Raw genomic sequence first — 22,901 nt, forward strand, 5'->3', positions numbered from 1 at the left:
CATTAAACTTATAGAGCCATTGGAATTAATGAACAGCACTATGTTAGCTTGAACCTGTTTTATATTACATACATAGGCTGTTTCTGCATTTATCAGCCACACATTCCAAGCAAAGGAGGTTGCTCTTAAATGTTAATGGGGGGGGGGACATATTTAGCTTTTGCCTCTATGTTGCAGCAACATAGTACACACCATGCAGCCTGCTTACTTTTGCTCCCTGTTCTCTGTGCCTTTGTTCCCCACGGTGCAATACTCTTCCATTTCTTGTAAGAGACAAAGCACAGAGGACAAAGTCATTGGCTCTTGACTGTCACTGAAGCACCACTCAAGCATTCTTAGCTATTAATTCTTCCCCTCAGCCTACTGCTTCAGTGTACCTATTTTACAGGAGGAGAAAGAAAGGCGAAGTGAACAAAGGCACGTGCAGTCAATGAGGAAACAGCAGATCCCAAGTGTTTCCATTTGGAATCTCCAGCTCTACACATTCAATCATACAATTGCATTAGCTTTAGTCTTTCAACGATCAGTAAAAGTGACTAATGCCTTTGTTTAAACACTAATTCAGGCCCTGACCTTTGAGTCAAACTGTTCTGGAAGAAAGATATCATGGAGGCAAATGAGATTTTACCGGCCTAACAAAGGTAGAATATTTGCGGTTTTCTGAAACAACAAGTACACAATTCTGTGTTTCAAGAGACACTAGAACAAAACCTTGGAAGAGATGGTAGAGAATTTTCCTTGGTCTGCATCTTTAAGTGAACCAATCAAATTTGCACCTTTCAATTAATACAAAGATTGCACTGTCATTATTCCTCATATTCCACTTCTCCAAATTTTGCAACACAGCTCTCAGCTCAAAATGTGTGTGTGTGCGTTTAAGATAAAATATATTTAGAAACGTGTATGAGATTAAAATGCTAATTTAAACAAGAGGTGGGGTTAAAAAATGCAGATTAATGCAGAAACCAGATGGAACAGATTTATGAATAAACGTATGCGAAAGTGATATTGACTGGAAAGCTACAGCCAAATCCAAGGAAATGTGGGTTCTTTAAAAAAAACAGCATTCAAGAACAAGCCCAAATCTGAAACCCAGGTTGCCCAGCCCCAGGCGCACAGGAGGGCGGAGCCAGCCGGCCGCCTCAGCGTCTCACTGGCTCAGTCGCCCCCAAACTCACAGTGTAGAGCCACCCACAGAAGAAGAGCCCACTGCGGCGCTCTGACTGACGGGCAGGCTCTTCCCCAGACTCAGGCCCTGGACTCTCGGCCTGGCGTCCCTGAGAGCCCAACGCCCAGGTGCCCCACACCCCTAGTGCCTGTGGGTAAGATGGCCCTGTTTGTTTTTTGCAGTCTTCAGAGTAGTAGAGTACTGGACCATTTAAACAAGATTTTAGCTGCAGTTCATTCATTTTCAGCTTTGTATTGCTGTCATTTAAAAAGTACGCCTAGATATTATTCCTTTGTGGTGCCTATAACCTAAGTTTAAGGTGCCATTTAGCTCTTAGTTTTCACATATCAGTTTCTATTTATTTTTATTTAATTAATTAATTTATATACCGCCCTATACCTGGAGGTCTCATGGGGTTCACAGAAAAAAGTTTCTAACACTGCCACAAGTAACTGGTGTAAATTTAAAACCAGTAGATGCTTTCAGTCTCTTCCTCATAGTGCACAAAATAAGGAGAGGAAATTTGCACAAACCCAAAGCTCAGCACATCTCATTTACATAACAAATCACAATTTCCCCTTTACTTCTGAATCAGGCTATGGTCACTTTCGATGAGCCTCACAGAATGTTATGTACACTAACTCAGGAACCATACATGATTATGAACATATGTTCTCAATACTGCACCGAGACTAATCTTTGCACCCACTTTTAAAAATGCATCTTTAATCACCTAAATATGTAGAAACACACACGCTCTCAAAACTGGAAACCTACTTACACAAAATGCAAATTGTCATTAGCTAATCTAGTTCAAAAGGGTGACACTGTGGGTTAAACCACAGAGCCTAAGGCTTGCCGATCAGAAGGTCGGCGGTTTCAATCCCTGTGACGGGGTGAGTTCCCATTGCTCTGTCCCAGCTCCTGCCAACCTAGAAGTTCAAAAGCACGTCAAAGTGCAGGCAGATAAATAGGTACCGTTCCGGCGGGAAGGTAAATGGCGTTTCCATGTGCTTCTCTGGTTTGCCAGAAGCAGCTTAGTCATGCTGGCCACATGACCCGGAAGCTGTCTGCAGACAAATGTCGGCTCCCTTGGCCAGTAAAGCGAGATGAGTGCCGCAACCCCAGAGTTGTCCGCCACTGGACCCAATGGTCAGGGGTCCCTTTACCTTTAATCAAGTTCAATTTGCCACCAACAATTTTATTCTGGAATTCAACAGAAGGGAGATCAGGTTGAATTTTTGGTGGGTTTTTTGTTTAAAAAAAAAAAAGCCCAACAAAAGCAGCAACAAACCTCTATTTCAGCTGCATTATTTTTCTATCACATTATCTCACACACAACACTCAAAACAACTAAAATTGAAAAAGTAGAGGAAAATTGTCTTCCTTTTAGTTTGTTTACTCAGTATGTTTGACAGTACTTTGTATACAGCCAGATGCACAATTTCCTTGGTAAAGCACATCAGTCAGGATTCCCCTTTTATTTGCAAGAAGGGAAATATTTAATACTTAGGAAAGTATAATTGCAAAAGAAAAACTGTCGAGGAAGGTAGGAATCAAGGGTGGAAACTTACGTCTTTGTGATTGACTAGAAAAAACAGAATAGCATCCTTAACAAAATGTGTACTGAGAATTATATTTATCCACAAAAGAAAAAGACCCTACTACAGGCATAGTCTTAGTTTATATTACTCATGAAAATCACCATCATTTACCATGCATAGGGATGAGTCAAGTTACAGAGAACTATAAGGAAAGAATTAAACAAAGGTCTGAACAATTTATTTAATACCAGTACCGGTTCCTAGTCTTGAGCCAGCTGATTGTCTCATCCTAATCCAAAGCCTCAAAACGAAAATACAGTAACTTTCCACAGCAACCCAAGGGCTTTCTTTCAGCAGTACCAAAATCCAGCTCAACAAGTGGAAAACCTGATGCATTCTTAGAAGCCCACCACTCTGTGCACTGTACCACAACCTATAAAAGCCAGAGGATGCACGGAGCTTCATGCAGGCAGCGACAGCTCTCCAAGGAAGCCCAAAAATAGCAGAGAAAGATGCTTCACATGTTAAGGGAGAAATTGATGGGAAGCACAAGAAGCAGATTCCAAAAAGTGATGGAACAAGATGGATAGAATCCAGCACACGATGAGATGTCTCTTTGCAGACTGGTCAGTTGCCTCCACGTCACCCTTTGTGAAAATCTCCCTCCTCTACGCGCAGCGGCAATAACTCAGCCCTTTGAAAAAGGTGTGGGAGTGATGCAGGGTTTGGACGGAAAGAGATGGCAAGGAAAGATGAAGGGGGGGAGGACCTCATATGGGCAGTCTACGGCTGGAAGCTTTGAAAGCCCAAGGTTTCTGCAAATGCCTCTGCTAAAAGCAGAGGCAGGCTCCTGGATCGATTATGCATGCACGCCACTGAAAACACCAGCCGCTTAAGTGCCAGAGCCCTGCTGGATAATTTATAGGCCAGTGTTAGTATTCACAGAGTGGTGGGCAGAGTTCAGAGGAACAAGGTAGAGAATAGAAGTTTAAGACAACTTTCACATATCACTTATCAGCCATTCACTGCAAATTTCTGGACTTGTTTCACAGATGTAAGCAAGGGGCAAAAGCCCAATCAGGGTCTGGGTGGGTACCAGCAGCTGCTCCAGAATAAATGAAGGGCATTGATCTGCATCTTTGAAATATGATTAGATAAAAGCTGCCTCAATTTTGAAATCAGGTCACCTAGTATTATCTTTGACGAGCAGCAGCTATTGGGGTATGGGACATTCAACAGTTGCCTTCATTCCCTGTAGCACTTTTCACATGTTCATTTGAATAGGTAGACAAGGGGGAGCAGGATTCCACTTGTTTAGGATCACTGGTTGTGAGCTAGTTCATGTGCAGCAGTAGGTGAGGAAGAGCCCTCCACCAAATCTGTACATAGCGTGGGACCAGAGGCCACAAGCAGGTAAAATGCTACTCCCTTCTGTTCAGAGTAATGTGTGGAAAGTGCTTGTGCATTGTCTTCACACACTGTAAGCTACTGTGCACTAATGTCTTAGGTACAACTCAGAGTAGTAAAAACCCTGCTGCAGGCCTGTATTCACAGTCCCACCAAGAATCTGTTTTTACTGACACCTGTGTGGAGCCTGAACACAGAGGTCAACGTTCAACCATCCAACATAAACAACACAGTCTAGTGACACTTTTCAGACTGAAATGGTGTTATTAGAACGACTTGCTGAAATACCTTGTAACTTGCATAACCAGCTTACTGCAATTCCTCCTGTCCTGATCTGTCATTATTAAGAATGCTGCTTTAAAAGCATTGTTACCCTACCACCGCCCAAAAAATCACCAGGTGTTCTCAGATATTTCCTCCTTATTTATAATTGACATTTTATCAGAGTTTTCCAAAGCAGAGTTACAGAAATCTTTATGAAAAGAAAGCTCCTGTTATTGAGGAAAATGTTGCTAACTTCTGCGGAAGTCTAAAACTTTGCTTAAACTTCAAGCTATGCTGTATTTGCAACTGTGTTCATTCCAGGAAGTGATAAAAATGGAACAACTGGTCCTACCAGAGGCTGTCTGTGGTTTTGCATCTGTTACAATTAGTATTTTTCCTGATAATACCAAAGTCCCAAAGCCTTTTTAACCATACTGTTACACCCAGTGTGCCAACATAAACATTATTGCTTGCTGCCAATAAGTACCAAATAATTTTTTGCATTTGGGGGGGGGGGTTAATCAGTAACTGAGTACTCCTTAACAAGATTGCAGGCCCAGACTGCGCATTCCCCCACCCCAACCCCGCTCAGGTGAGCTACCAATAAAGGAGACCACACAGTTGAATGGGATCAAATCAGGCCACAACTTTATTGACAACAGATGAAGTGGTTTGGCATAGGCATTGGGTAAAAATTTATTTCCAGGCTGCCTACCAGAAATGACATCAGGGTCAACCCGGCAGCAGGGATTCCTATGATTTACATCAAATAGGGGGATCCCTGCAGGGATCCCCGCCTCTAGAAGTGCTGATGCCCAAGCCCCTTGTCTGGGCAAATGGGCAGAAGCAACTCCATCATGGATCCCTTTAACGAGATACCCTATTTTTGGAGGGGAAGGCGAGGGTACACCCCCCCCTCCAACCAAGGCTAAGGTCACCCAATGCCAAAACCGCCAAAGTTGTGATGATTGCTATGGGGTAGGCAAAACCTCCAGGTCATAGCCAATTCGCTTGGTAGGCAAATTCCTACCTGGCCTCACTAATACGGCGACCACCGCAGCCATAGCAAGGTCAATTCAATGAGTAAATGCAAAATTACCAGAGTGGACGGGTGGCTCAAACAAAGAAGAGCTGGGCGTCGGGGGCTGGCATGGGCTGTTTTAAATCCCCCGGGAGCAGACATGAGGGACAGGGGTGTGATGGGGACGGACCGCCCTGGGTGTCACCACTGAGGGGGAGTGACAAAATGTCAGGTGGCACTCACAGCAGGGCCTGCAGCGTGCCCAAGCCACGTGTCTCTCCTGGGAGTGATGCGGTGGCTTGGGTGCCTGCAGGCTCCGGGCTACCCTTAACAGTCCACCTGCCGCCGCCACCACCACCCTCTCAGCTTTAGGGCAGCTGAGTGGGAAGAGGCAGGCAGACTCCTCAGAGGCCCTGTGGAGCGTCCTGCCCCAGCTTGCGCTGCCCCTGGGTGCCAGGCATGTGCGCTGCCCCAGGTGCCCAATCGGCTTGCTCCATCACTGCTGAGGGAAGCCCGATTGCTTCCTTAAGCCCGCCCCTGGAGAGCTCAGCCCTCCGGGCCAGCCTGCCATTGGCCAATTTGGCAGGCTGATGCAGAGCAGGATTTCAAGCTGGGAGCACAAGCCAAAGCTCGTGTTCCAGCAGGGATCAGTCTCTGACGCCCAGCCCTGTATCGTCAGCGGGAAGGGAGGCACTGGGCATCCCACAAAGCCACCACACCTCTAAAAGGGGGTAAGCGGATTTACCTGAAATACCTGAAATCCCAGAATCAATCTCTACAAAACTACTTCATTTGGAGATAATTCCACAAGCAAACACAGCATCTCCTGCTCACTGAAACAACTCTGCCTATTCCCCTGTGCTGCCCCTTACGCCTGGAACTTTTGCTGTTGTTGACTGAACTCACTAGTTGCTTTTTAAAAAACACAAAACTAACTCAAGATTACTTACAAAATAGTAGCAGATAAATTAAAAGGCACAATCAACCAAAGATGGCAACAGGCACACATGATAGTTCATTGCCATGATGGATAAACCACACACACTATCTTCTCCAAGTTTCTTGGCTGCATCCTTGTCCTAATCAAGATAAGCTTCAAAATTGTCTCGTCCCTTAGATTTAGAGAAAAGACTAGATCTCATGCAGAAGTACATATTTTGTAGTCACTCCATTTAGAAATGAGAATTATTTCATGTGCAGAGTAGAAATTCGCTTCTTAGTTAATCATCTGGCTTTTTTGACAATTTAGGACTCAAACCAGTTAGCCAATAAGAAAGGCAACAGCATGTCCATGAATGACTTGTTTGAGCCAGTGTACCAAAATAAGGTACATGAACACCCTTGGTCCCTGCAGCTATTTATTTTTATTATTATTATTTTTATTATTACCACCCCCTCCCCCACACACACTCTGGGTGGCTTCCAGCACATATAAAAGCATAATAAAACATCTAACATTAGCAACTTCCCGATACAAGGCTGCCTTCAGAAGTCTTCTAAAAGTTGTGTAGTTCTTTATCTCCTTGGCATCCGACAGTTAAAACACATGAGCACGCTTCACATATAAAATTAGTACTTGTTAGAACTACATTCAGGCTTGCTTCTTCCTTCACACATGCCTCCTTTTTTCTTTTAGGTGCTTCCCCAAACCCCGCATACCTTCCTATCTGAGTACTTTTCCCCTGGCACAGGAGAAGGCAAACTCCAGGGCTTTTCCTGCTCTTTCAAGCAACAGAAACAGAACCCGTAAAAAGGCAGCTCCTTTCCTTTCTTTCTCTCCTGAACATGAGAGGCACAGAGCAACAGATCTGGAACGTAAAGCATTATTAATAGCCACTGTCCTGCCATGATGAGTCACCTCACCACATAAAAAATAGCAGAATCACAAGCAGGTTTTTTGTGTGTGTTTTTAAAAAGCCCTTTCCCAACAATCGTAGACCAACAAGGTAATTTATTGGCAGCATTAGAAGTGAAATACCAATCAATTGCACTAATATTGAAAGCATGCTATGGTATATCATTGCCTAGCAAGGGAGGCAGAAGTACTTGCGGAATCCAACACAGTGATTCAAAACTCATTCCATCCTTCTGGGAATAATAAGATCCCTTAGATAGCTATTAGAGACATTCTTTTAGTCACCTAGCCATAAATATCCCATAAGCAAGAAGTGCTGCGGCGAATGCAGAAATCCGGTCACTGTGCCATCGTAGAAAATTATCCCCCCCCCCTTCTAAAAGCAGATCGGTTCTATGGGAAATTTCCAAATGGGCGGGAGAAAAGGTGTCCCACGGTTTCAAAGTCACAGGCATACATACCTGCTCAGATTTCCCTGTACCTTGTCATGTTCTAGGACAAGGATGGGGAATATATTTCAGCTAGATGGCCACATTCCCTCCTTGGGGAGCTACCTAGAGCCCCCCCCCCCGAGGCAAAAGTGGGCAGAGCAACTACAGTGGTACCTTGGGTTAAGAACTTAATTTGTTCCGGAGGTCCGTTCTTAACCTGAAACTGTTCTCAACCTGACGTACCACTTTAGTGAATGGGGCCTCCCGCTGCTGCTGCCGCCGCCGCCATGCGATTTCTGTTCTCATCCTGAAGCAAAGTACTTAACCTGAGGTACTATTTCTGGGTTAGCGAAGTCTGTAACCTGAAGCGTCTGTAACCTGAGGTACCACTGTAATGTGAATTGTACCTTTGTAGAGTCAAGGTGGTTTATTTACACTTGGACATCCTTCTCTATTGTTCATCCAGGCAAGCAAGAAGAATCATTAAAGTTAAAGGACACATTCCAACCAGGCAAAAATGCACAAAGATGATCTGGTGCAGGTGTGTGGCCTGAGCAAAGTTCATAGAGCTATATTTAGGGCCTGTGGGGCCTTGTTTACCCTTAAAACTGAGTGACAATGCAAATTGTATGCATGTTTTGTCCAAAGAAGGCCCAAGTCCCATGGGAAGAGGGATTGACACTCTGAGAATTGCAGCTCTGGGAGGGGAACAGGGGTCTCCAAACAACTCTCAGCACATTTAACAAATTACAGTTCCCAGGATTATTCGGGGAAATCGATGACTGTTTAAAAGTAGTATGATACTGCTTTAAATGTATAGTGCTTTAAATGTATAGTGCAGATGAGGCCTAGGATTGTGGTGACTGTTGTATGTGCAACTATGCTGGGAGGGAGGGAGGGAGGGGAGGAAGGAGAGGTTAAAGTACCAGTAAATAACCTGCCTATAGTATTTGATTTTTTAAAAATTACAATTTCAGCCAATTGCCCACCTGAACAGGGAAGCTTGTTTCAAAAACTGATGCTGACAAAAGGTGAAATTACTCAGCACATAAGTAGTTGTTGGCATCCGTCTCTCTTGGGAGACAATGGAGGAGTGTGCCTTGTTGTAGCTGTACAGACAGATGCAGGAAATACATGTTTTGTTGCAGCTGGGGCAGATAAAGGCGTCCGGTTGTGATGCTGCAGACGCACCATGGGGTTTCTTTTCTCAACACTCCTCCCAGTGGCCATTCCTTCTCTGGTCACGGCTATGGATGCACAACCTGAATGACTGTCTCCAGCCACTGTGGTCATCTACAAGGGATCCCCACATAGCAGGGCTGATGTTGCCAGCCTTCGTGCCACATTTGCAGACATCTTTGTAATTCAGTTGGTCTGCCAACGGGCCTAGTGGCTGAATAAACCTGCCCGTAGAGCACGTCCTTGGAGATCCTGCCCTCTTCCATTCTGTAGACATGACCAAGCCAGCATATGCGTCACTAAGACAGGAGTGTGAACATGCTGAGAATGTAAGCTTGGGAGAACACATCTTTGTTTGAGACTCTGTCCTGCCATGTGATGTCCAAAATCTTCCTGACACAATGCATGTGGAAGGCATTGAGGCATCGCTCCTGGTCATTGTAAATTGCAGACCACTCACTTCCATAAAGCAGTGTACTCAACACGCAAGCCTGGAGAAGCAAGCCATTGCTGTAGTTGCCTTGCCAATATGCTCAGATTCAATGGAGATGTTGCTGATTATGGTGGAGTCCTGGTAGATGAAATCATCTACCACCTCAAGCGAGTGGTCACCAATGCTGATGCGTGGAGTGCTGGTGAAGTCCTGACCCAGGATGTTGGTCAAAACTCCCTGCAGGCTTGGGCAAAATAGTTGAGTCTCTGTAGAGCTTCCTCAGAGTCAAGGCTGTCTTCTGCCAACAACATCTCTCAGATAAGGACCCGTCACACTTTTGTTTTAGTGAGGAGATGTGCCAGGTTGAACAGTCCCTGTAGCTTCTTGAATATCTTCAATCCAGCTGAAGGCACAGGAGATCAGCAGGGAGAAGAATATGCCAAAGAGTTGGGGCAAGAATACAGCTCTGTTTCACACGGCTCTTTATACAGAAGCCGTATGAGGATGAGCCATCGTACTGGACGGTGCCACACATGTTCTTGTGGAAGGACACAATCATCTTGTGAAGCTTCCTATCTTGCTGGGCGGTGTGAAGAGTCCTTTTCAGATGACAGGATCAAATATCTTCATCAGATACATGAAGGTGATGTACAAGGGTTACCTTTGCTCACAGCATTTCTCCTGCAGCTGGCGCAGTGAGAAAACCATGTTGATTGTTGACCGCTGAGCTCTAAAGCTGCGTTGTGACTTGGGATAGTTATGTCATAACTGAAAAATTGTGGCCCCACCTACAACTGAGCCCTGAAAGGTTTTCACAAGGAATGGGACCCTCAGGCTGAAAAGAGGCTTCCACTCTTGCCCTAGAGCTTCAGTGGAAATTAAGCAGGTATGGACCTGGTCAGAGAAATGGAGAATGGAGAATGGTTCACTAGAAGGTGAGTGCTGTTACTTATGGAGCCAAAGTAGAGCCCCCCACATACAAGACAAAGGTATCACTAAGTTTAAAGGAGCCCCAAAGTCTGCAGGAATACTACAATTACGGGGGAAACTCCCCCCACAAAAATAGGACTGAGCATGCACAGTGGTCATGTTATGCTTACTTTTTTGACAGTCAACTGTGTGAGATTGAATGGATTGGTTGGAATCCAGAAAGTAGTATTCCATTCTGCTAACTTTTGTTGTAGTTCTGACTTGCATTATTGATCTTATACCAGCACCTGATCATTTCAAAAAGGCAGGTGTGTGTATCTTTATAGCTATGCTGTAGCTATTTAGCTACATAGAGAAATTGTATGCCACTCCATGATTCTAGGATGAAGGGCAGTATAGAAATTTAACAAACAAAAATGTAACCTCAGAAGCAGCCTCACATTGAACTTCATCAGTTAAGTCTCTCTGAAGCCAATACGTATAGACCATCGTGGTTGTCTTTGTTTGCAAAGCCACAGCCCAACAGAAATCAAGAAGCAACTGATAAAACTATAAATGCACCACAGCATATTTGCCAAAAACAAATTGAATTTGAGCGGGCACACTCTGAGGTCACAGACACATACTGTTCAGGGTGCATTTGTGTGAAAAAGAATCCAATCAACCTCAGGCCTACTCCTGATGTGGGGCCATCCATCAAAGGAGCTGAGCTTGCTTCACATAACAATAATAGCCACCTCACCCACGTAACAAATGGGCACAAAAAGAAAGTGATGGGCCTTGAGTTATGCAGTCTTTAGAACAAAACCAGAAGCTTGGGTTACAAACATTGCAGTTTGCTCACAAGAGTTGCCTCCGGCTTGTGGGGCAAAAGGCCAGAACACAGACTAAGAAATTTACAGTGCAACAAGTGCAATATTGTGGTATTCCTGCTCAGGGTTCCAGACAGGTAGCAAAGCCCTCTTCCAGTGCACTCCATTTGATTCCACTTGGGACAGTTTTCCATCGTCATGTATAGAGTCAACATTCCACAGCCACTAAGCATGCTGTCTTCATCGGGCTTCTTAAGAGAGCTCCCTCCTTACTTTTTTCTCTCAAGGTAGTCTCAGCGTTTTCTAACACCTACGTCTTCTGCATAGGTGGAGCAGTTGTGGATACATAAGGATCCAAACGTCAGTGTCAGATCTACATATTTTGCCATAGCGTGAGGAAGTCTGCACTCCCACCCCTCCTGCAGGTTTGTGTCTAATCATCCTTGCTGCCACCACTGCTACCAAGAGAAAGATGACTACAGGTTCATGTCCCATCCTGCCAATGTGGCAGCTTCTTGCCTTCCTCTTCCTGGGGTGAGCAAGAAGGTAGGGCCATTCTTAAAAAACAATCCCTTGGAAGTTGGCACCTCTGCACATTCACCAAGTCACCAAGTTTATTCTGCCTTCTAGCATAAGTCAAGACTCAGAGTAGTTTGCTTTACAGACTCCCTCTCTTTTACACAAATTAATTGGTTTGAATATGGGTGAAGCATGCATGCAAACCTGTTGTCCATTAGCAAAAATAGAAATAGTGTACAATTTCAGGAGGTGGGAGGAGGCAAATTTCCAGGAAAAGTATGACAATTATTTCCAGGACAACAGTCAAAAAAAAAGGAGAAGGAAGGGAAGAACTGCTACAGACACAGCTTCCAGAACAGATTGGAGGAGGTGCTATTCCTATTTTAACAGTGCCCAAATCTGCTTGAGGCAGGCTGCTTAATTCTGCCTAGTGGTAGGGTATAATAATTAATAATAATAATAATAATAATAATAATAATAATAATAATAATAATAATAATTTATTATTTGTACCCCGCCCATCTGGCTGGGTTTCCCCAGCCACTCTGGGCGGCTTCCATAGAAACCCAAAAACACTAAAATATCATACATTAAAAGCTTCCCTGAACAGGGCTGCCTTAAGATGTCTTCTGAATGTCAGGTAGTTGTTTATCGTTTTGACATCTGATGGGAGGGCGTTCCACAGGGTGGGCGCCACTACTGAGAAGGCCCTCTGCCTGGTTCCCTGTAGCTTTGCTTCTCGCAATGAGGGAACCGCCAGAAGGCCCTCGTCGCTGGACCTCAGCGTCCGGGCAGAACGATGGGGGTAGAGCTCAGCCACTTGGCTACATTTGGGCAGCCTGCCTGAGGCAGCATACTTTGGACATAATTTAGAAGCAACAAACTATCAGTTACAGTGGTACCTCAGGTTACATACGCTTCAGGTTACATACGCTTCAGGGTACAGGCTCCGATATCCCAGAAATAGTGCTTCAGGTTAAGAACTTTGCTTCAGCATGAGAACAGAAATCGGGCTCCGGCGGCGCGGCAGCAGCAGCAGGCCCCATTAGCTAAAATAGTGCTTCAGGTTAAGAACAGTTTCAGGTTAAGTACGGACCTCCGGAACGAATTAAGTACTTAACACGAGGCACCACTGTATTTCATTTAAATAACAATATTAATAATTATAATAATATTTTACTGTGGTAGGGTGTCATTTCAATGGTCTTAGCAAAGGCACCAAAATGTCAGGCCAGTGAGATCAGATTGCTTACATTGCTTACATTTTTTTAGTCATATGAAGAATTCATTCTAGGATGGTATATCTGAAATGACTGTCCAGCTACATTTGAGCGAGTTCTGCACACTATCTCACTCTCTTTTCCCAGTTCCCAGGTTCCAGTATATAAGAGGATCCATCACCTTAACCCATGACTGCTAAGTTTTACTCAAGAGCATTTGGCAAAGGATTTTATCAGAAAGGATTTTATCAGAAACATCTTGGAAGTCCAAATGTAAAGCGTCTAACACATCACCCCCAGTCACCTGGAATATGCTTTTCAAACTGTTGAGTTCCATACAATGAGTAGCATACTATTTGCTCTTACCTGTGATCATGTCCAAAGTACTTGCAGCTCCATTGCTTCCCTCCCTCTAAAAAGAAGAGCCTGAAACTTGGACTTCTATCAGCAAAGTCCACCAGTCCAGGAGGCTCTGCAGATTTATTATCTGTTCTATTTATTTATTACATTTATATAGCACCTCTATCTTCCAAGGAGCTCAAGGTGTACATGGTCAAAAGAATGACTGCTTGTGTTAGCTGGCAACTTTGCTACAAATGCCTATCTACAGCTCCTTTGATTCCCTCCCTCTGGAGAGCCTCACCAGCCGTCTGGGGCCAGAAGAGACTGCCAGACACCAACAAAGGGACTTACACAGAGCCTAACAACTTGCATCTCACCAAGATGAATGCAACCCACCAGATATGAATGGTGGCCCATGAAGGGCTTGAGGAACTCTGTTTTGTTTTTCAGGCCAACGCGTGTATCAGAAACAGGAGATTAGATCGAGACTCTGGTAGGCTGCCACACATGGCTATCAGATTGAGTTTGGCTTGGTGGAGCAGAAATTGTGCAGGCCCAGGTTATGGCAGGCTCCCAAATTACACTTATCGCTCCTCACCAATTGTTATTCTTGCCCACCCCTAAAGCTCGCATCCTGCTGCTGGAAATTTGTTTGGATGCAGGAGATGCTGCGGCAGCATCAAGGGCATTGCAAGGAACAATTCTGGGAGTCGAATGCCCCTCCCTGCCAAACCGAAAAATGCACCCACATCCCAGTGCAGCTGGAAAAATGGAGGGGGCCTGTCTCCCATCCTCTCATGGTATCAGACTGTGCTAGTTACCAGATGAGAAACTGGCATCTTCCATGAGATTCAGATAGCCCACCACTTTGTTCCTGGGGATTGAAGGCTCCTGGTGTTAATTAGCTCCTGCAATATGATGGATGACAGCAGGAAAGCCAGAAGTGACACAGGCAAATTGCATTCCAGAATGAGCCTTCCCTCCTCATCAAGGGCACTGGAAAGGGATCTGGAGAAAGACAGGAGCTGAGCTGCAACACCACCACCTGGACACAGTGTATATAAATACAATGAGGCTGTGGGAATCGGGAACAAAAAAGTCCACCCTCAATGCTAACAAGAGAAAACAAAGAGCGTTTGACCTGCCACAGGGGAGCAACACACACAGGTTTCTTGGGCTGATCCCTGTTGACATGAATAAATTGAATCCTTGAGGAAAGGCTAAGATTGCCCTGCCCTGATTTGGTGGTCGAGCCCGTGCTGCCCATGGGAAGCAAAGGAAGACACAACTAGACACAACAACATACTAAGGAAGAGAAGGCGGCAGCTCAAATCAAGGCCATAAGGGGATGCAGCCCTGTCTCCTGGGTGAGAAGCATCCTTTTCTCTCCAAGACTGAGGCCAAAGGAGAAGAGATGAGAACTGGGGCAAGGAGGCAGTTGGGTGGGAAAGAGAAAACCAGCCATGTATCTCCCATGATGAAGTTAGGGATGGGAGATGAGACAGGCCAGGGAAACTGGAAGGGATGGCCTGGGTACTGCAGCACCATACCACAGAGGTATAAAATATTAATATAAAGTTAAAAGGGGGGGTATATCCCTAGTGTATGAACATCCATACATCACCTTAGTTCATTGTATCAACTGCCAGTGCATAGTCATCCCATTCTCCTGCAGTCTTCTCTCTCTTCAAGCACACATTGTCCTTGGACCAGCTCATCCACTAAACACAGTACTAGCACTGCATGCAAGCCCTGCAAGGGGAAATGTAGATACTATGTTCTGCAATTAACTGTCCCAGAAAAAGGATGCTTCCAGAAGACCTATTTATTGAGTATTCATCCAGATTTGCTTGAGGGGAGACTAGATGATGTTGCATCAAAGAAGGTGTTCTCTCACACTTCCCAGTGAATTTCCTGTCACTTTCCTTATTGCAAAAACTCTGATCTTGGAGAAGCAGATCTGTTGCACAAGACCTCCCAAAACAATAATGGTGAGACCTGAATTTTCGGGTATGTGATTGAATCCCACCTGAAAGCAGTGTCAGTTTGGAAACACCCAAAGGTAGAGCAGCAAGATGAAGAGATTAGGGCAGAGGGGACAGAAATCTACAGTGGGGATTGCAAAGAGACAGGAATCAAGACCAAGAGAAGAAGATACATCTAACCCGATTTATAGATTCTAATAATGTCTAGGACCAACTCCATTCTCCACTTACAAAATAACAATTACAGACTTCTATTTATCCACCCTAAGCTTGCTGTATTGAAATGCAACCTTCACAAATTCAGAGCAATCACCTGGTACAGCTCTGTTGGAACTATTACTTTAAACTGGGAGTTGCACATCTGAATATTCCCCCATTTAAACAACAACCCTGCATATAGAAAATCAGCTCAGTGGCAGATGACAGGCCAGGGTGGTTCTCTCCAATATGTTTGTTTTCTTTAAATGGCAACATTTAACTATGCAATACCCTGTTTACAGTCTAAAGTGGAGAGTCCCAGCAAGACTGTATTATGTGATTACTCTGAACACGGAGATCAGCTCTCAGGACTCAGCCAGTCCACAGAAATTGTGTTGTGGTTGATTTTCAAAATGCAAGTGATTTTTAAAATGGAAAGTGGAATAAGGGGCACTTTGAACTTGGAACCAGGGGGAGGAAAAAGGAGCCACCGAAAAGGAGTGCTCACTTGTCTCCCAAACACATTCAGTACACTGACAACACCCCTTCCAGATCAAGGCTTAGTTGCAAAAGCCTTTTGCACGTCAAACATATTGTGTGTCAATAACTATATTGTTATTGCCCAGACCTTAGTAAGAACAATCTTTGAGATACTTTTTATAAGTGCCTCAACTTTCTGCATCAAGGATGATCCGCGAGGTAATTCCAGTAACTTCTTTTTGCTGGTTAAAAATGACTAAGCACATAAAGGTGCCTTGAGTAAGCATATGAGTCTGAATTGTTCTTTTTAATGAAAAAGAGCTAACTCACCCTAAGACAGTTTTTGACCTTGGCTGTTTGGGGTTGTTGCTTTCTACGCCCTGATACAGCATCTCCTGCATCTGCCAACTTCCAAACTTCCACCTAAAGTGCAGTAGACTATGCAAAGCTGCTTGCCAGGAGGACGGGGAGGAAGAAAAAAAAATAATGAGGAAAAATAACTCCCTATATTAAGACACACACAAACAGAGAGAGCGAAACACACAAACCAGAATCTGAGAGGTGGCACAAACAGGAAGCCGAATGTTCACCAAAATGATACAGCTTAATTCTACAGGAATCAAGGAGAAGGAATAGCCACTTGCAGATTTTGATCATGATCATACAAAGCCCTGGAATCTGCTTTCCGGCTAATGCTATGCTATATATTACATGAAAAGAACCAGTGGAGTATGCACATTATTTGGTGGTAGAAAATATATCTAAACCTGGGGTGGTGAACCTGTGACCCTCCAGGTATTCTTGGACTCTAACTGCCATCAGCCCCAGGTGACCCGGCCAAAGGCTATGCTGGCAGAAGCTGACAGGAGTTCTAGTCAAGCAATAACTACAGGTCTGCAGGTTCCCCACCTCTGATCTAAAAGAGAAAAGCCAAACTCAGGCACTAGCATTTAGCACTTCAATCCACAGCCTTTTTTCCCCCAAAGAAAGTCCCATTCAATTTAACAGGACTTCCTTCTACATCATAGGATTTGAATCATGGGGATGTTTTGCGGCAGAAATATCAAAAGTGGCCAAGGGCTAAGAGGCCAAGAGACCTGAGCTCCAATCTCACACCAGAATTAAGGACAGAGATGGGACAGGCCACCCGGGACACAGTTATCCTTTTAATCATCATCATCATCATCATTATTTAATTAAGGCTATTACCTTGCCCCTGCCCCAAAATGCCTTGAAAATTATTCAGGCCAAGCAGAATTTTCACATATTTTGATCTTCATGTTGAAATCGTCACGTTCAATGGGAAAGAATCTTTAGCCAAACAGCTAAGCGAATTACAAAAAAATCAAGCAGTGTTTCTCGATCTTGCATCCAAATACTAAACAGTGAGAGGTGGAGGAATGCAACATTTTGTCGGCTTCAAAGAGACTTTTAAAGTTGCAGCATAACTTGACATTCCCTTCATCTTCATTTTAAAAAACTTACTGTTCAATCTCTGCTCCATGGATGAGTACAAAAGAACCATCATGGGTATGGGAAAGTAATAACCAAAAACTCAAGAGACTGATATTACTTTCTCAGGGTGGGAGTTTCAATTTAACAAGTGTAGCACCCCCTACCTGTTGCTTAGCTGGTCACTGCACTATCACATACTGCCTTGGTGAGAGCAGCAATACAACCTGCCAGTTACTAAATGGGCTCGAAAGAATAAACTTTCTCAGCTCAGCTCTAAGAGGTTGGACCTGGGCACACCTGAGAAGCAAAAACCAAGGAGCCTTGTCATTTCCCAGTATTTGCCTATGAAAATTGTGCAAATCAGATGCCCCATAAGCCTTGCATCTCAGCTTCTGCAGTTCTCATTTGCTAGAATTCCTCAAGGTCAGCGAGGAAAAGGAGAGCGAGAAAAAGCAAATGGAAGATGAAGACATTGCACTACGAGCACCTTATTCAGCCCATTTCTGTTACCAGCTAGTAAAGAAGAAAATATGGAGACCTTTGAACACTGCAGCCAAATTCAGCCACATGCAGAAATAAAGAGGAAAGTGTCTGCCGAGATGACGGAAGCCATTAGAGATCATTCCTTTCTACCAGATTTGCTAACCGCACTACAACACACCCATCTAATGATGGTAAGAAAATAGGTTTGCCTCAAGGAGGAAGGCCTTTTCTAAAAAGGGAGAAAAGGGATTTCAAAGGGTCAAGGCACCGTGTCAACCCTTTGCACCCAGCTTTCCTTCGCTGCTGTGCCCTTCCCCACATTTCCAGGCACGCTCTCCACCCACTGCCTAGCAAAATTTCACCCACGCAACATCAGCAGGGCTAGAAAGCGGCTGACAAAAAAGAAAAAAGGGAAAAGATAGGGCGTAACTGGAAGGAGGTTGCAATGCTTTCTTGAGACCAGGAAAAGCCATTTCTCCCTCTTTCTCTCTCCCCCCACCCCACCACACATTCTAATGGTGAAAGGCAAGTTTCTTCTGCACCCTCCTGCAACACACATACAAATGTCACCCATGATTCGATGCCCTCCGGTCTCATATGAGTATGCAGCCTTCAGCACAGAAGTACACGGGATCAATTACATCCCTGCTATGTCTGATCAGAAGCACGGAGATGCTGGGGAGGAAGTATCTGGAGGGACAGCGAACGAGGACAGGCCTGGAGACAGTAGCTTGGTCCTGGATGTGACATGACTCCCACATCCCTCTCCCTTTGTATTGCAATGCCCTCCAGCTTGGACACACACGTATCTGGCCTTTGTGAGGGGAGGGCGCCGTTGGGTGCCTGCATGCATGCCATATACTCTCCAGTGTTGCAGGCTGCATCTTCCCCAGAGTACGCTTTCCTCATCCACAGCTGCCTGGAGTAACCTTTATTCCAATATGTCGCAAGCATGTATTTCACGGGTGGTTAAACCGAATCATTATCGCCAGGCATTTACTTGACCAAAAAAATGTTATTACCCATCGCCGAGTCTATTCCGCCACAACACAAAGACACCCACCCGCCTTCTCTTCTCCAGCCCCCTTCTACCTTCGTTACATACCCTCCTTTTCAACATGCGAATCGTATGACAACATGCCCGGGCTGCGGGGGGGGGGGGGACAGGAGCAGGCGGCAAAATGCATAGGTGTGCGTTTGGCATTTGCTGTATTTTCCAGTTCCCGAACAATGCCTATCAGCTCTCCCCCAACCCAACACGTAGATATAATTTCAAAATGCAAGGTATAGAATTAAAACCACGGCCTATCGTGCAGATCTCGGATATTAACCGTGATCCACACATGCATTGGGAGCCCAGATATGTGGGGCACAAAGCAAAGGTCATTGTGCTACGGTTGTAATACACATGCACACACCCCAAAAAAAGCAAAAAAAAAAGCCGCAGAGCCATCAAGAGGTAATACAGAATTTTCTCGTCAAGAGCCGAAAAGCCTACGGGGGGTGGGGGGGGAGGCAAGAGAAGGAGAAAGGGTGTGCGGATAGAAAAACAGGGGAGGAAATGGTAGAAAATGAGGAAGGGGCTTATGAAGACCATACAGCCCTGAGTCTAATCCCAAAAATTACAGTCCATTGTCCGTCCGTCCCCCATCCCCACTTAATATACCTTATTTGCTCTCCAGTCTCCCCTACCAGCATTACAGACAGATTTCTGTATCTTGGTTTTGCAGCAGTGGGTCTAATAACTCGCTGATCAAAACCCCTCACTAAAGATATCCCCTCCCATTCTTTTTTTTTTTTTTTTTTTTTTAGCTCTGGCCTAAAGAATAATGTGTTTTTAGAGATAATGGTGGCTATTAAAAAAAAATAGAAGAGGACACATCACAGACATTATTCAAGCAGCTCCCCCACATCACCTCAATCTCCCACAGCACGCACCATGATTTTTTCTGATTCCCTCCCATTCCTCCCCCAACCCTTTTCCCCACCCATCAAGAACGACAATCATAAATAAAAATTTACCGAAAAAACCAACAACAATGAAAAAAAATTGGGAAACGAAAAATCCACAACTCAATCTGGATAGCCGATCTCAAAATCCCAAGCACTAATCCGCTTGAATTCGTTCTTGCCCTTATATAAGCAGCAGCACGCCAACATGTTCAGTGGAAACGCAGTGTAAAATGAGGCCAGGGTAGAAGAGCCATGGAGAACGGTGATATCATCGGATATCAGCTCCATCAAGGAGCCATCATCACCAACATGATGAAATCAAATGTGGGGGCCTCAAATTTTAATTTATTTATTTACTGACGTGACATTGTTCCACAGACATCCCTCTCCCCTCCGTTTCCCCCCACCCCACCCCCCGTTGTTGTCATATAAAGGATGATAAGGAATACACATATTTTGCTCCCAAAGCATACTCCTCCACCAAGAGATCCCCCGAAAGCTCCAGAAAGAGCAACCTCACTGGCCAAGACTCTTGTTTATATTTCATTGAATCAATTAATACAGCCCCAGTTGTTTTAAGTATCACCAATATTTTGGTGTTCTTAGGTAAAACCCCGAGACGTCTCCCCTTTCCCACAATAGAGAGGAAAGAGCGATGGAAAATAATTCCATCGATGCCCATAATAAAGGGGCACAAAAGCACATACATACAGAAAGGCAGCAAACTAAAATGGTAACCGTCATCTCTCGCGGAGGGGGGGAAAGGGGGGGCTTTTCACCAGCCTTTAGATAAACTTGTAGAACTGGGTACCGTGGACCATTTTAACTTAAAATGAGAGCGACAACACCCAGGCGTCTCATGGTATATTTAATGGCCGATTCTACACGGTGAACAGACAAGCTCTCCTTGGCATCTTCTTTTCCCCACCCAGATAACATCCTTCTCTCTGACTTTTCGCTAGACTAGTTAGGAGTTCACCCCCGCAAAATCCAGTCCCCAAAATATACCATGGCACAAATACTGGTTAGCGGTCATAGGGAGAAGGAAAAAATTCTCTCAGAGATCTGAGCATTTGACACTGGAAAAAATCTCATGCTACAATTGAAGAAGAATAAAAATGAATTGGTTGGGGGAAGGGGGGGGAGAAGCTATTTTCATCGAAATTTTGAATATTCAGGCCAAAGAAGAAATGAAGAATGAGAGGTTGTTAGGTGAGGAGGGGGACCCTGGCATTTCAAAAATGGTTTCAGGAATTTATTTATTTTTTGGTTATTCTGCCTTTGAGGTCTTTTATTACCTACGCATTCTTTAGTTTATTTTAACCAAAATTGCAAAAAACAACAGAGCGAATAAAATTCACTTTTGTGGGAGGAAAGAAAAATGTGCTTTGGTTTGGTGTTGTTGAAACAAAATAATTTCAGAGATTTTGTTTCCTCATCATAAAAATAAAATAAAATGTAAATGTAAACAAAAGACCATGACACTTGCACGCAGCACTAGAGCTGGAACCCATTGGAAAGGGAATTACATCACTGTCCTTCATGGTTTAAAATTGGAAAATAACTGAAGGTTTGGATGTTGGGGGGGGGTGATTTTTTTAATTTTAAAAAACCTGGGTATTTCGCACACATTTTTAATTTATTTATTTTGCATTAAGAAATCATCCAACCAACCCTTAAGGTCACTCCTTGCCTGGAAGCTCACAGCACTTGCTCGTAGTGGAAGTTTTCAGGCAAAGACAAGTACTAAATCATTAATATAAACAAATGGAAGGCGGGGAAGGAAGATTCTTGTAATAGATCCAAAGTAGTATGGGGGGGGGAGATCCTTCACATCTTACTCCCTTTTCATTCCACCCCCCTGATAAAAAATATTCAGGGTTGGGATGGGGGGAAAGAACCTAAAGAAGATCTAATATTCTTACCAAAAAAAATATTTTGGCTTCTTAAAGAGATCCCTGCCACAGTTTAACCCAGCACTGCCTCTTTCCCTCAAAATAACCATTTTATTTTAAAGTCAAGTGCTCAGTGCAACTGATCATCGAAATGAATCGAGTTAAAGGTACTGGTCAAGGTTTGGGGTTTGTGCTTGTCACCTTTAAAAAAGAAGAGGAGGAGGTATTTGGAGAAGATGTGCAGTTTTCCTCACGCTCAGGCACACGTAGAAATTACTTTCTGGGGATGAGAAAATCCAGTATGAGGGGAGAAATAACTTTACAAAATCCTGTCCACCATAATAAATCTCTATAATACTGAGGGTAGGCGTTTTGGGCAGGCTTTGGGGGGGGGGTGTTTTCTTTTCTTTCGAAGACCCACTCTATTCTTCACAGCTCTCTCTGGTGAGAACTTGGAGCACCTAACACCTTCCGAAGCGGGGGGAATCTCTCGAGTGGGCGCGCTGAAATTCTCCGTCCGTCGTGGGGAGCGAGGCGTTGTATTCCATCCTAGGGAACCATCTCCTTCTCTCTCCCGCCCGCCGCCACCGAAAAAAGTCTTACCTTGGTAGCTGAGAAGCGAGTGGGGTTGTTTAACCAACTCTTTGTTTGTTTCCTTCTTTGGGGGGCCGCTAAGAAATCCAGGGGTGTCTCTTGCCTCTCTCTCTCTCTCTCAGCAAGAGAGTGTGGTGGGAGGGGAAGCGCGAGGCGGGACCGGGAGGGCGTTGTCGGAGGCGCAAAAACGCGGGCTGCGAAGCAGGCTGAGGGAACGCGCGATGCAGGCAGCGAGGAGCGAGGGAAAGCTTTGGCGCGCCTCAGCCCCTCTCTCCGCGAGTTGCGTGCGAGGAGAGATGCGTAGAGCGGAGCGCTCTGCCTGAGACTGTCGGAGGAGCCCAGGAATTTCACGCACTCCGGAGCCGGCCCCTCCCCTCTCCGGCGCGCAGACCCCAGCATTTAAAGGGACAGCCGCGGCTGTGTGTAATTCGGGGCTCGCGCTCCTCCCAGCGCTGTTTTGCAAACAGCTGAGAAGATGTAATCTGGGGACATCCTCAAGCCCAGGGATGACTAAGAGGCAGGTGCTCGCCAGCCCCGCTTTCTCACGCCGCAAACTCCAACTGGGGAAGGCAGATAACGCGCGCGGCTCCTTCTCTGGGGGAAAGCTACGGTCAATCGAGGGGGGGGGGGTTAAGCCAATTGGCTTCTCAATAAATTAAGCAGGAGACGAGGGAACAGGCTCTCATAGCACCGGAGGGTGGGTTAGGCAAGGAATGATACCTTCGCCTTCATC

The 22,901-nt window shown here is 44.9% G+C and overlaps 1 protein-coding gene across 28 annotated transcripts in view; it reads right to left on the reverse strand.

Annotated features, from left to right (window-relative positions):
- NRXN3 (neurexin 3) overlaps nucleotides 1-22,503 on the reverse strand; it is a 1,209,742-nt gene extending 1,187,239 nt beyond the window's left edge. For 10 of the 28 annotated variants that reach the window (XM_083500855.1, XM_083500847.1, XM_083500840.1 and 7 more), the window contains exon 1: nucleotides 22,178-22,501. The gene's annotated coding sequence lies outside the window, so the exon portion shown is untranslated. Of the gene's footprint in view, nucleotides 1-2,966; nucleotides 2,987-19,392; nucleotides 19,425-19,748; nucleotides 19,920-22,177 lie in introns of those variants that run through there. The other 18 variants (XM_083500826.1, XM_083500832.1, XM_083500829.1 and 15 more) reach the window with 8 other exon arrangements.
- Between the last annotated feature and the right edge of the window lie 398 nt (nucleotides 22,504-22,901).

Source organism: Podarcis liolepis (assembly GCF_965112155.1).
Source record: "Podarcis liolepis genome assembly, chromosome: 1".
Lineage (NCBI taxonomy): Eukaryota > Metazoa > Chordata > Lepidosauria > Squamata > Lacertidae > Podarcis > Podarcis liolepis.